This window comes from Ochlerotatus camptorhynchus, unplaced genomic scaffold (assembly GCF_037179485.1).
Source record: "Ochlerotatus camptorhynchus isolate MF236.1 unplaced genomic scaffold, CSIRO-AGI_Acam_v1.1 ptg000328l, whole genome shotgun sequence".
Lineage (NCBI taxonomy): Eukaryota > Metazoa > Arthropoda > Insecta > Diptera > Culicidae > Ochlerotatus > Ochlerotatus camptorhynchus.
In genome coordinates this window covers 4,412,356-4,425,879 of record NW_027040816.1, presented here as the reverse complement: position 1 = coordinate 4,425,879, position 13,524 = coordinate 4,412,356, and the positions used below count along the sequence as shown (strand labels likewise).

Sequence of the window (13,524 nt, the reverse complement as noted above, 5' to 3'; positions counted from 1 at the left end):
TTCATTAACTTCAGGAAAAATTTGGAAACTTTCAAGTTGTTCTTAAGACCTCAGGACAGTCCATTCTGATTTCCATTGAAATATTCCTCAACATTTCAATAAAGCTATCCCTCTAATTCAAAAAAAAAAAAAAAAAAATTCAGTGGTATTTCTCCTCACAAATTCCTTAGATTTATTCCCATGACTTGTATGGCAAACCCTCCTGAATTTATTTTCCAAATTCCTTTGAAAATGTTCTGGAGTTACTTTCAGATTTAATTGTAATCCTCCTTTTAGTATTTTCAAAAAGATTCCAAGGACTTCTCCGGATTCGTTTTCTCCCACAACATTATAAAATAATCCTCAGAAGGCCCTTGAAATTTTGCTCTGAAGGAGTTGTGCTCCTCAGAAATTTTCAGAGTTTTCATTAAAATTAGCTTTTAATTCAATTCAGGGTTTCTTGAAATTCTATTCGAAACTTTCAAGCTTCACAATAAATCTAAAATTTCTCAGAACTACCTTAAAAGCAGATTGCATTTGATTTTTTTCTGAAAGATTTTTTTCCCAGAACTTCCTTAGAAATTATTATAAAATTTCACGAGCTTTAAAACTGTGCATGGATTTTGACTCCAGATTCTTGAAAACTTCTTTAAGTATTATAGCTTTTAAGTCCAGAAATAGTTCACGTTTAAAATTTCTGGAAAATAAGCATGTTCCAAAACAATAAAAAAAAAACAATTCAAGTATCTGTTTTATTTTTAATTTATTTGTTACTGAATATTAGTCCACTGTGGATCTATAAAGTTCAAAGTTTGAATGTAAATAAAAGAGAAACATTAAATGCTTGTATTTTAAAATTCATTATTTTTTTTAAATATCCTTAGTAAGAAAAATATTAAATTCTCTGAGCCTTCCAGGTATTTTAAGGAAAAAATAAATTACCTGAGGATTCCCGGTTTTCCAGGGTTTTGAAGTTAGTACACTGAAAATGTATTTTCGTTATTTCTCTGAAAACCGTTTCGTAAATGGTACGAAACATTCGTTTTTCCTGTCATCTGGCGCAATGTCAATATTACGCCTTATTCGTATAATATACAAATACATCTTCGTACAATCAAACCAACAACTGCGCTTGTTGTCTCCTAAAGTCAACCCGGGAGCTAGTTGACAGCTCCAGTGTAATGTCAATGTACCCCGAAAATTCTGGTACTCTGGTTCTGTCAAATCGAATAATGGTGGAGTAAATTTACAATTGGTCTTATTTTTGATCAACTCTTTTTTAAACGTTTCTGATTTTTTTTTTGTAAAAACGTTGATATTTTTTTCTAATAGTCCTCACCTTGACGGGATCTGGAAATGTCTGTCAGTGTATGTGTGTGTGAGAGCACGTAACACATTTTTCTTAAACGAATTTCTCGGCAACCACTCTACCGAATTGAATGCAACAGCCACCAAATGAAAGGTACCATTATTCTATTAAAGGCTAAATAAACGGGTACCATACACTAACGATATCATAGATTGTATGACCATACCACATAAAGTAGGGATGATAACCCGAATTTATGGTTAGGCGCTTCGTATGGTTATTGTTTATGCTGGTGTTAATTAATAGATTTTCAATCGATCAACTGGTTCCGGAGATATGGACGGAACAAGACCCAAAAATCGCGGAATTCGGGAACTAAGTGTTGTTTGTTGGCAACCACATAACCGAATAAACGGAACAACCAGCAAATAAAAGGTATTATGGTCACATTGAATGTTGTTGATCAAATTTAGAATCGGTCAACTATTTCCAGAGATATGGGCATCCGATAAACATGGATTTTTGGAACTAAGAAGTATTTATCGGCAATAACTAATGTGAATTGCACGCAACAACCACCAAGTGAAAAGTATCATGCTCACATAGCCTCGCCCATAGAACATTATTGAACAGATTCAGCTTCGGTCAACTGGTGCAGGAATTGTGTCAAGAACATATTTCGGGGCCATGATACTAAATTTGACCGGTGAAAAACAAATTACTTCAAAATACGACAACCAAATTAATGTTGGCCATTTCGAGCACCGCGGACCACATTGGTCGGTTCCGGGCATGTCCCAGATGCCTTCGGGGAATTAACCAGACCAGACTTGAATTAAAACCCATCATGCCAAATAATGAATTTTGATTTCATAAAATCGATTAAATTCCGAAAACAATGCAACATCAGTTATACGTCTCACTCAAAATTTATTCTTGGCTTGCTTTCGACGTCCACATGAAGTGAAACAAAAACATGTTTTCTGATGTGAAAAAGTTGTGTCACCAACGATGGCTGACCCCATTGTTTACGTACGGTGGAGACATCTACAATTTGTAAGTGGGTACGTGAAACTAAGGTTTTCTGTCTAGATACTCGGGGGGTGCCTAAAGTGCTGATTGTGTGTTGGAGATGGGATATTTTTTTTAGAAATATTGTCGGTTTGACCAATACATGCAAGCTACCACAATAAATCATCGCGGTGGTTTTATGTTAGAGAAAAAAATTCATGCAAGCAGCAGAAAAAGCAAGAGAAATCGAAGTACCGCTCCATGAGTGCTTCTTATTTGCCTTTAGCTTTACCTCTTCTCATAGCACAGATAGAGCAATGAAAAAGAACAGATCTAACTTTTTTTTTTACTTGTAAAATTTGTTTTCTCTTCAGAAAGTTTAAAAAGTAATTACAAAATAATTATTCAAACTTCGATATCTAATTCGAATTCTAATGAGGCTACGTCAATAACATTATTACACAACATAACAAAGGTGACATATTTTATGAACAATTTGAGTAAAGGGTTATACGGTCAAAATTTGGTCAATATCAACTTGACGTATTTCTTTCAATTTTGCATTTAAAAAAACCTGAACACCCCTCATTTTGAAGGTGTGTGTGTGTAGAATGTTGCTCTTATTTTGATTTTGGAATTCACTCTTCAGTTGTCAAAATGCCGTCCAAGCAAGAAGAGCAGCGTATCAAAATTTTGCTCGCGCATCGTGAAAATCCGAGCTACTCGCACGCAAAGTTGGCAAAATCGCTAAAAGTTGCCAAATCAACCGTTACAAATGTAATTAAAGTGTTTGGGGAACGTTTGTTGACAGCCAGGAAGTCTGGATCGGGGGGAAATCGAAAACCGGAAGCCGCTGAGACGACAAAGAGAGTTGCTGGTAGTTTCAAGCGAAACCCTAACCTCTCTCTCCGAGATGCCGCAAATAAGCTGGGTGTATCGTCTACAACCGTGCATCGAGCCAAAAAACGAGCCGGACTATCGACTTACAAGAAGGTAGTGACTCCAAATCGCGATGATAAACAAAATACGTCGGCCAAAGCGCGATCCCGGAGGCTGTACACGACGATGCTGACGAAGTTTGACTGCGTGGTAATGGACGACGAAACCTACGTCAAAGCCGACTACAAGCAGCTTCCGGGACAGGAGTTTTATACGGCAAAAGGAAGGGGAAAGGTAGCAGATGTTTTCAAGCACATGAAACTGTCAAAGTTCGCAAAGAAATATCTGGTTTGGCAAGCCATCTGTACCTGTGGCTTGAAAAGCAGCATTTTCATAGCTTCCGGGACTGTCAACCAAGAAATTTACGTGAAAGAGTGTTTGAATAAACGTCTGCTGCCTTTCCTGAAGAAACACGGTTATTCCGTACTGTTTTGGCCGGATTTGGCATCTTGCCATTACGGTAAAAACGCCATGGAGTGGTACGCCGCCAACAACGTGCAGGTGGTTCCCAAGGACAAGAACCCTCCCAACACGCCAGAGCTCCGCCCAATTGAGAAATACTGGGCTATTGTCAAGCGGAACCTAAAGAAGACCAAAAAAACTGCTAAGGGCGAGCAGCAGTTCAAGGCAAACTGGCTTTCTGCGGCGAAGAAGGTGGACAAGGTGGCTGTACAAAATCTGATGGCAGGGGTCAAGCGTAAGGCCCGGCAATTCGGATTTGGAAAAGCGGAAGCCTAACTGAATATTTTTCCTGAATTTTATACTAATTGAACTTGAAAAAGAAATTTAATTTAATTTTTTAAATAAACGATTTCACCGATTTACACGCGTTTTCCCTTGACCAAATTTTGACCGTATCACCCTTTATTCTATGTTTTTTGGTTCTTTCTATGTTCCTCAGTTGAGGCCTTAATAGTTCTTCTATCGAGAGTGTAAGCCATCCATTGAGTATAATCGTTATCTTCCGCTGCAGCAGTCTCCAAGCTGGCTCCACGCGTACGCATTCACTGAACTTGTGCTGCAGTGTTTCACAAGCAGCGTTACAGTGTAGGCAGTTTTCACCATCGGTTCTGTTCATTCGGTACATCAGGTTTTGGTGCTCAATTTTTCCGTTGACTAACAAGAATAAGGCACTTCGTTCACTGGAATTCAGCTGTTGCATGGTTATATTTGTCCAGATTTGCCGCCAATTTGCTGCTGGATACTCACGAGTAACTTTGGGTGTTTCCGTTTGTTCGATGAAATGGTTATGAATAGGTACTATCGGCGGTAAGGTTTTGTTGGACTTGCGGAGGGAGTGTTGGGAGATGTTTAGAAGGATAAGTTTGAGGCAAGGACAATCTGCGGGAGGGGTGGGATTTTGCTGAGTGAGAAAGGACCTATAAAAGGGAAGGGAAGCGATATCATTCACATGTCGATTAAGTAGCAGCACCTTGCACTTTAAAGCTGGCAAGTGCAGTTTCAAGCCACCTGCTTCTCTGCTACGCGCGAGCTGTTGCATTGGAACTCTTGCTGCGATGCCTCGCCACAGAAAGGTTCCCATCGTAGAAGTCAGTTTTGCCGTATGAGCAGCAGTTAGTGTGAGAATGGATGCGAGATGCCATATCTTTGACGTGATGAATGTGTTGAGCAGGATCGAGATGTTTTTAAGACAGGTGGGCAGGAACTCACGGTCTCCCAGTGTTGGTGAGTTCTTGCCGTTAATGTTCACGAAAAGATCACTATTTTGCAATACAGAAATTCAAAACAAAAAATTTTATCTGCGGATTTAGACAGTTTTTGACCTGTTTCGTACGACCGGAAGGTGTATGCTGGTCACAAATGCCGTGCCAAACTGATTTCCTACACAATTAATCAATCTTTGATGTGAATTTCGCTAATAAACACGAGGAGCATTTCTTATAGCAAAACTTGCCATAACAAAATGGGCGGTTCATTTTAGTAAACAAACTAACACTTCTTCCGACTGTGGCACCTCTCTTACTCGCCTAGGAGCAGGATCACTTTTTGGTGCAAGGTGAGAGTACGGCGAGGAGTACGAAGAGAGTGGAGATAAATCTGCCGAGAGAATTTACCGACAAGCTCATCCCAGTTTAACTTGTTCATCAGCCGTATCGAGTTGGCGAAAGTCACCCCTAAAATACGAACGGTGTTTTCGTTCCGAAGCCACGGCACTCTGAGTGGCAAGACGTCAGTGTATGGCAAGTTTTGCTATAAGGAATGCTCCTCGTGTTTATTAGCGAAATTCACATCAAAGATTCATTAATTGTGTAGGAAATCAGTTTGGCACGGCATTTGTGACCAGCATACACCTTCCGGTCGTATGAAACAGGTCAAAAACTGTCTAAATCCGCAGATAAAATTTTTTGTTTTGAATTTCTGTATAGCAAAATAGTGAACTTTTCGTGAACATTAACGGCAAAGAACTCACCAACACTGGGAGACCGTGAGTTCCTGCCCACCTGTCTTAAAAACATCTCGAGTGTAGCCCACTGATATCGACGCAGATTTCTCTTGGCTCAGCCTTGCACCAGAGGCACGTTCCAAATGTTGAAATATCTCGCGTATCAGTTCCATTCTTGCCAGGCATGTGCTGATCACCGACACATCACCGGCATATGCAACAACGAGATCAGGTCCACATATCTCCTCGAGCCGCTTCATCAATGGGTGCAGATAGAGGACGAATAGATGCATGGAGAGAGGGTCCCCCTCGAGATGGGAAATGACAGGTGGGCAGGAACTCACGGTCTCCCAGTATTGGTGAGTTCTTTGCCGTTAATGTTGACGAAAAGTTCACTATTTTGCTATACAGAAATTCAAAACAAATTTTATTTTTATCTGCAGATTTGGACAGTTTTTGACCTGTTTCATACGACCGGAAGATGTATGCTGGTCACAAATGCCGTGCCAAACTGATTTCCTACACAATTAATCAATCTTTGATGTGAATTTCGCTAATAAACACGAGGAGCATTTCTTATAGCAAAACTTGCCATAACAAAATGGACGGTTCATTTTAGTAAACAAACTAACACTTCTTCCGACTGTGGCACCTCTCTTACTCGCCTAGGGTCCCCCTGGCGAACCGATCGCTCGATGGGGAATGCTTCCGAGAGATGCCCGTTTATCAACAGGCGAGAGGACGACAAATCTCTGATTTTGCTTAGTAGACGAACGAGATTAGGAATGAACCCGAGCGAGCACATGTTACGAAAAAGAAACGACCGGTCCACTACGTCGAAAGCGTGACGGAGATCGAATGATGCCAGTAGACCACGTTGTTCACATTTGGTCAGTCGTGCGATTCGATATTTCAAAGCAAGGGTAGCTTGAAATATATTCCAGCTGAAGTTAGAGCATTTTTGACTCTCGCTGACCACTCGGTGGGTACTCATCACGCTCTCCAGACGCTGTTTAAGAATACGAGAGAGGATTTTATAATCAAAGTTGAGTAATGAGATCGGTTTGTAAAGCTAGGTTTAGACAAGGCAAGTCAATTGATCAACTCAGTTGAATTCAACTGACTTGAACGCGAATTGAACGTGTAAACCATGCCGTTCTATTGACTTGATCAACTCACTTGAATTGAAAAATGTTGAACCAGGCTCAACTTTTCAAGCCAATTGAATTCAACTGAGTTGATCAAGTGACTTGCCTAGTCTGAACCCAGCTTAATGCTGAGTTTAGACTAGGCAAGTCAAATGATCAACTCAGTTGAATTCAATTGGCTTGCAAAGTTGAGCCTGGTTCAACTTTTTTCAATTCAAGTGAGTTGATCAAGTCAGTTGAATGGCATGGTTTACACGTTCAATTCGCGTTCAAGTCAGTTGAATTCAACTGACTTGATCAATTGACTTGCCCTGTTTAAACCCAGCTTAAAGCTGGGTTTAGATAGGGCAAGTCAATTGATCAAGTCAGTTGAATTCAACTGACTTGAACGCGAATTGAACGTGTAAACCATACCATTCAACTGACTTGATCAACTCACTTGAATTGAAAAAAGTTGAACCAGGCTCAACTTTTCAAGCCAATTGAATTCAACTGAGTTGATCATTTGACTTGCCTAGTCTAAACCCAGCTTAAGAGTGCGCTGAACGATCGTTTCCCTTCTTCTTCACAAGTACGATCACACCGTCAACAAAATCAGCTGGGAAGTTACCTGAAAGTGCCTCGTTTATGACGAGTGTGATTCCTCTCCAGATGACATCAAAAGTTTTGAGATAGAACTCTCGTGGCAAAGAGTCTCCTCCGGGAGACTTGTTCGAGCTGCTAGTCTTGATGGCTGTGTATATATCAGCCGGAGTTATCTCATTCATACAGGACTCACTTACCGGGTCGTTCTCAGGGATCATTCTCTCGCATTCGAATGTGTCTGCTGCTGCTCTTTCCGTCTCACCCGCAGCGTATAGCGATTGGTAGAAGCCAAGCATGTGTCGTTCGATCGCACCAGGATCATCGATGAGTTGGTTATCGTTGTCTCGCAGTTGTGTGATGGTTGTTTTTTTTTCCTACGCCTATCGCCCAGCTGGAACATTGAGATCGGTTCTCCAGAGATGAAGGACTCGTTTACGCGCATGAATGCTTGCGTGAAGCTGCGCTGAAGAGTCAACATTTTTGCTTTTACGTGATTTATTGTTGACAACATCGCAGGGTTTTGGTAGTAGCCATCGTACGCTCGCCGTAATTCTCCATATAGGCGTTGGTGTTCCTGATGAAAATCGTCGAAAGCAGCCTTTGATTTCCAACGGAAAAATGTTTTTTTTTTAGGCTTAGCGCACGACAGCTACCACTGCATCCATGAGGGGTAATTTCGACGCTGGCGGGTCCAGTATTGCCAGCGTACCTGTGAATGTTGTCTGTTGTCAACAGGTGTGGACGTAGCGACCAAAAACCACGACCAGGTTCGCGGCTTCATTGAAGAAGACAAATTCGCGTTGTTACGGCTTTATGGTCAGAAAAACAGCAAACATGCGCATTAGCTGTTCTCAACTGACTTCGTAGACCCTGGCTAACGTACATACGGTCTAGGCGAGAAGATGAGTTGTGTGTAATGTACGTGTAGCCCGGTATATTTGGACAGAGTTGTTCCCAAACATCGAAGAGCTGCAGCTGCTGTACGGTTGCGAGGAGAGCGGGGCTGTGATTGTATCCCGTTGCATCACGTTGCCGTAGAACACAGTTGAAATCGCCAGCTATCAATGTTTGCTCTGTGCGATGTCGGAGATAGTAAGCGAGAGTATTGATGAAGAATCGCTCCCTCTCCGCTCTAAGGGTCGTACCAGATGGAGCGTAAACGTTACAAATTGTAGTGTTCTGCACCCGTAGTGCAATCAGCCGTCCGTCTAAGCTCTTCTCGACGTTTGAGAATTTCAGGTGCGCTTTCAGCGCTAGTGCCGTCCCCCTTCGTGAGTGATCTACATTGCACACGACGTTGTAGCCAGGCAAGCTGAGTTCCTCGTTCTCTACTTCCTGCAATAGTGCGATGTCTATATCCATCGTTCGTAGAAAAGTTCGTAGTGCGTTGAGTTTTGTTGAGTTGGTGATGGTGTTGATATTAATCGAGGTGATATTATAGCTGCTGAGATCCATTATAGTTCGTTGTCTACCTCCTCGTTCGCATCGTCATGTCGTTGCTTTTTGCCTGGAGGACGACCACCTCGGCGCTTGTAGCTTCCCGAAGTCGATGACCCATCTGTTTCGTTTCCATCGCTGGTTTGACGTGTGACCATTCTGCTGATTGAACCTATCAAAGCCGGCGGTGCCATGAGAGTAGCACTTTGTTCGGCAGGGTTTGTTTTCACCAGCTTCGGCTCGACAGGGTTGTGTGTGGACAGCTTCGGAGCAGTTAGCGCAGGTTGAGTTGCACTTGGTCTTTGGGTCAGTGGATGGATTCGTTGCTTTCCCCCCTCACCGGGCTTCGGTCCAAACGGTTTGACGAATGGTGTTTTCTGCATCGTTGCAGAGGCTTTCGGGGCGGTTGGTTTCGGTCCCGGTTGTTTTGCCACATTGGCATACGTGTACGTTTTTTGCACAAGCAAATTTTTTGTTTTGTACACAAGAGATGCCATTGTGTACAAATTCGCTACAATGGCGGCACGTTTGCAGCTGTCGGATATATGTCACACTCGTTGACTGACTGTCGATAGTGATGTAGCTTTCGATGTTGCGCTTCACCATCATGCGCGCGATGCGAGCGCCAGTCGGATGCCCAGCGAAGCGATATTTGCTATCCCATACATGATCGGTGACCGAGAGCACTTCACCGTAGGCGCAGAGAAATTCAGTAATTTGTTCGTTTGTGATACTTTCGGACAGGTCCGTCAGCTTCACCTCAACCATCCCGCCCTCCATTGTGATCTGAAGCTTATAGGTTTTGCCGTCTACTTCGGTCTCGTGCTTGTTGTCGTGCTCTGTTACAATTCTCTGCGCTAGCTCTAGGTTGACGACCTTCACAAAGGCGCATCCAAATACCTTACTTGGCTGGAGACGAAGAACTTCTTCGTATTGTAGACCCAATTCGGTAGCAACAAAGTCATGAAGCTCATCATAGGATGGCTTCTTCGGCACGTTCGAATAATCGATGCGAAACGTGTTTTCACGTCGAACACTCATCGCGGCGATAATCGCGACGAAAAGAACACGCAAAAACAACCACTAAAACGAGGCGAACCGAAAATTGAAAAAATATAGCTTGCGTGTGGCTTCCAGGGAAATAAAACGTCTGCTCCGCTTGGAAGTTGAGCGCTAACTGCGATCGCAAGGTTCATGATTCGATTGCGGTCTGAAGCCTAATTTAATTTTTTTGTCATTTATTCCTTCCAATGATGAAGTTATTTTTACCCATCCTCACTAACACACTCCACATTTTTCGGTTTCCACAACCAACACTTGTGGACCGCTGGTTGGGTGTAGCGATAGCGAGTGTGGCAGTTCTAACGAAACTAGCTTCATACAATGTACAAATCCATTTCGTTGCAGAAAACAACGAATAAATTCGTAGAACAAACGAGCGATTTCGTTGTATAAACGAAATTTTATTTTCAGTGTAGACACCCTGACTAAAACCGTGGGTTTTTCCATAAACTTTCTAATGAATCTTGCGTTTTAAAGGTTCATATCGTACCTAAGTGTATATGAGATACTTGTTGAATAAGTCTGAAACATAAAACATTTATTTTCTCTTAGGTCACTTTTTAGTCACTATTTTTACAACTATAAGTCACTATTTGGTCACTTATTTCTTCAACATGGTCACTAAAATCACTATTTTTGACAGCAGTGGTCGCTACCAGCCCTGCATATGCTAAACAGTAATCCCTAAAAAAAATCCGTCAAGCTAAACTAAATAAAAATGTGTGGTCTTGAATGTAATGTAACGCTACATTTTAACAATAGCATATCATGTTGACGTACTAGCGGTGTTGGAACTTTGAAAAAGATTAATTTCCACTTTGTTTTCAGGCCTGAGCGAAAATCGTTCAGAAGCATCATTTTTAGCGCAGGAGTCTACCTTGCACCACTGTGTGTAGAAAAAGTAATCGAAATCCTTCTTTGCCACAATCTACGCACACCAGTTGAAAACTTTCTGCGGATATAAACCACACAATATCTTAACATTCAATCCACACTAACTAACTCTTAGCCCAAGATGCGATAAAGGGTGGAAGGAGAAGAGAGTGAGCATGCAAACCACCTCCATTTATCTGAGAAAAACACCTCCTTGTCACCAATATATTGTTATCTAGAAAGACCAACACCGGAGGTGCTTCCTCTGATGCTTTACCACAGACGTTTTTCAAATGTAGCTCGGGGTAGCTCCAACTTCAAAGTTGCTTCAGCGGAAAAGAGTGGAACCGAAGCTGCTATTGCTATATAGCTTTATATACATAGTTTCAGTTTTCCGTCACGATGGAAAGGTGAACACCGGTCGGTGGTAGTTGAGCAAACCAACTTGACATCGCCAGAAGCATCGAAGGAAGGAAAAATCTCTGCAGGGGAAAATTGTGAAAGTTTAGAAAAGTCGTTGGTTGGCGAGTTTTTTTTATTGTGCGATTAAAAGTGAAACAGTTGCTGGTTCCGGGAAAGTGAGTGCATGCCGTGAAAAGCGAAGGTAATCGCTGTTTGGAGCGAAGTTTAGTGCTTTATGTGTGGGACGCCGCACGTGTATAGTTTCACACGCTCCGGTTAGTGTTATCGGTGTGTTCCGCTGCGGAAAGCACCTTATTTAGGTCTATCGGTTAGTAAGTGAAGGAAGCGGAAAGCACTACGGCCCACCTCGGAGAAAAGTTGTGGTGGGCCCTTTTTCCCGAAGAGAGTGCCACGACGGATATCATTAGCAGTTAAGGAGAAAAGCAGCCACAACAACATCTAACAAAGGAGGCAGCCAAGCCGTAGGAAAAAAAAAGCGCCAAACTGTTGTTCTGCGGTTGTTATATTTTCGAACGGGGTGCCAAAGATAGCAGCACGGAAGGTCTCAGGAGTGCCCTAGCCCGTCTCCGCAGATCGGGCCCACTCCCTAACCCTTCCAGTCCTGAAAATGTAAGTACTGACTCGTTTAAATTTTAACCACCAAATTCAACATGTGTATTTGCTATAATGGAAAACAACTCCCGATCCGAAATGCGACGAAGCCTTCTGCATGGCCCTATAAAATTGCAAATTTTGCTGATGCGACGGATATTACATTTCCTTCCCCCCTCCCTTTTCCGCGACCATTGAAACCAGTATTCAGCGCAACCGATCAGAGTTTGCATAAGCAGAAAAATTTGCAAAAACATACAACTCTCACGCAAAGTACCTACCTACTAGGTTTCAGTCACAGAATCTCCACATCACCAGCTTGTGCGGAAAATGTTTACCAATTCGATTCGTTGCGCTCGGAAGATTGGAAGCGGGAAACGGCGAGGAATCCCCAAGAAGGAAAAACATCATTTCAGTTCATGAAAGTCGTTTTGAATAAATCAGAAGCCAGGCATTCGGGAGCTTGCTATTCTGGTTGGGAGGGCTGTAGAAAAACAAGCAATCGAAACGGGAAGCAGCAGATGGAATCGGGGGGACCATCTCCCCTATGTTGGTGGCAAGATTGATTCGATTGAGACGAAAGTGGAAACTTCAAAAGATGTGGCCCGGTGCGATACCCTTTTGCTTGTGTTGAATATGTGACAGGAGTGATGATTTCCACTGTCAGATGTAGCTTTTGATGAAGGATTGAGGATGGATTAAAATTGAAGCGAATAGTGATGCAGAAATTTCAATCAAAAAGAGTACCGTAATGTACCGAATACCGGATGATGCGTTACTCCTGTCATTTCATTTTTAATTATTTATAGCACTTAGCATTATGAGGGGCCATACTTTAATTATGTCACAGCAAGTTGAGGGAAAATTTAGCCCTCCTCCCGTCGCGTTTCTCCTATATTTAATGTATTGCTTGTCACATATTGTTCGAAATGGAAATCCGCTTCGAATAGAGTAAAGAGTAGGGGTGAGAATCTGACACCCTCCTCCGCTCATAGCGTGACATAATATGTGCATCACCTTTAATAAATATGTACACGCACGACAAATTTCTCTAGTGGAACTGGTGGTGTTAGAATGTTAGAGAATTTTTTTTCCCTTGATTTCCATCGATCTTGTTTTCCGTGCTGAGCGCCAATGCTGACGCTAGGGACGCTAGGGAGGCAGCTCCTACACCTGAACCCTACCTATCGACCCATCGACTCATGAACCCGTGACCAACGGCTTTACTTCCCTGAGAACTCAGAACATCCCGGCGGCGCCGACTGGGATTGAATCCAGGTCTGTCGTTGCCCCCTCTGTTGTTGATCGTCCGATGTTCGAGAAGGTGTTTGTCAAAATTGATTTTTTCCTTCTTCTTCTTCGCATTTCAAGCTTATTGCATATCGCATATTAGCTTATTGCGTGCTCTCAACTTAGTGTTCTAGATGCACTTCCACAGTTATTAATTGAGAGCTTTCGATGCTTGTACCATTTTTGCATTGGTATAATTGTGTGGCAAGTCCAATCATACTTCTATGTCCAGGGACGTCGAGAAATTTTCCAACCCGAAAAATTCCTAGACCGGACCGGGAATTGAACCCAGCCACCTCCAGCATAGTCTTGCTTTGTAGCTGTGCCTTTACCGACTGAGCTAAGGGAGGCCCCGAAAAAAATTGAGTCCTGGTCTGTCAGAAATAAGCCTGGTACAATAGCAGCTTTATTTGAAAGTTTTTCAACTATCAAATTTAAGTGAAAATTCACCAAACGGAACACAGCCTACCCGA

At 42.4% G+C, this 13,524-nt stretch overlaps 1 protein-coding gene across 1 annotated transcript in view; it reads left to right on the top strand.

The window, feature by feature from the left end:
• LOC135708143 (uncharacterized) overlaps positions 1–13,524 on the top strand; it is a 508,021-nt gene that overhangs the window by 99,830 nt on the left and 394,667 nt on the right. The window contains exon 2 of the mRNA XM_065230121.1: positions 11,132–11,779. The gene's annotated coding sequence lies outside the window, so the exon portion shown is untranslated. The remainder of the gene's footprint in view (positions 1–11,131; positions 11,780–13,524) is intronic.